A 518-nucleotide genomic window follows, 5' to 3' on the forward strand; every position below is an offset into this window, starting at 1 on the left:
AACGGGGCATCCGTTTGTTGAAATATCTCAATGGGTATTCCGTCAATTCCTGGAGCCTTGTTCTTCACCAATTCTTTCATTGCAGCTTTGACTTCATATAATGATCATATAATAATAATGAAAATAATAATAACAACTACTGAGTGTCTACTATATGTCAGTTATGGACACTACAGTTTATACAAGTTACATTATTTGATTTTCATTTAAAACACTAAGAAAGTGATTTTATTATTTCCTTTTTCACTGATGAGAAAACCAAATTCATAAAATGTAAGTACCTACCCTATATCAGATAGTTAACAAATAGTCAACCTGGGCTCCAAAGCTAGATCTTTCTAACCCCTAAGTTTGTGTTCTCTCCTAATTAGTGACTATTGTGTTATTTTCCTAATTAGTGACTATTGTGACTTCTAACTCATCATGGCATAGGCACTGAAACAAGGCGGGCTTGTGCTTACTCACTGATCTGCACTGAACACGTTCCCTTGTTACCCTACCGAGAGGGACCAGGTCTT

Source organism: Orycteropus afer, unplaced genomic scaffold, assembly GCF_000298275.1.
Source record: "Orycteropus afer afer isolate SDZICR_OR568_19922 unplaced genomic scaffold, OryAfe1.0 scaffold00685, whole genome shotgun sequence".
In the NCBI taxonomy this organism is placed as follows: Eukaryota; Metazoa; Chordata; class Mammalia; order Tubulidentata; family Orycteropodidae; genus Orycteropus; species Orycteropus afer.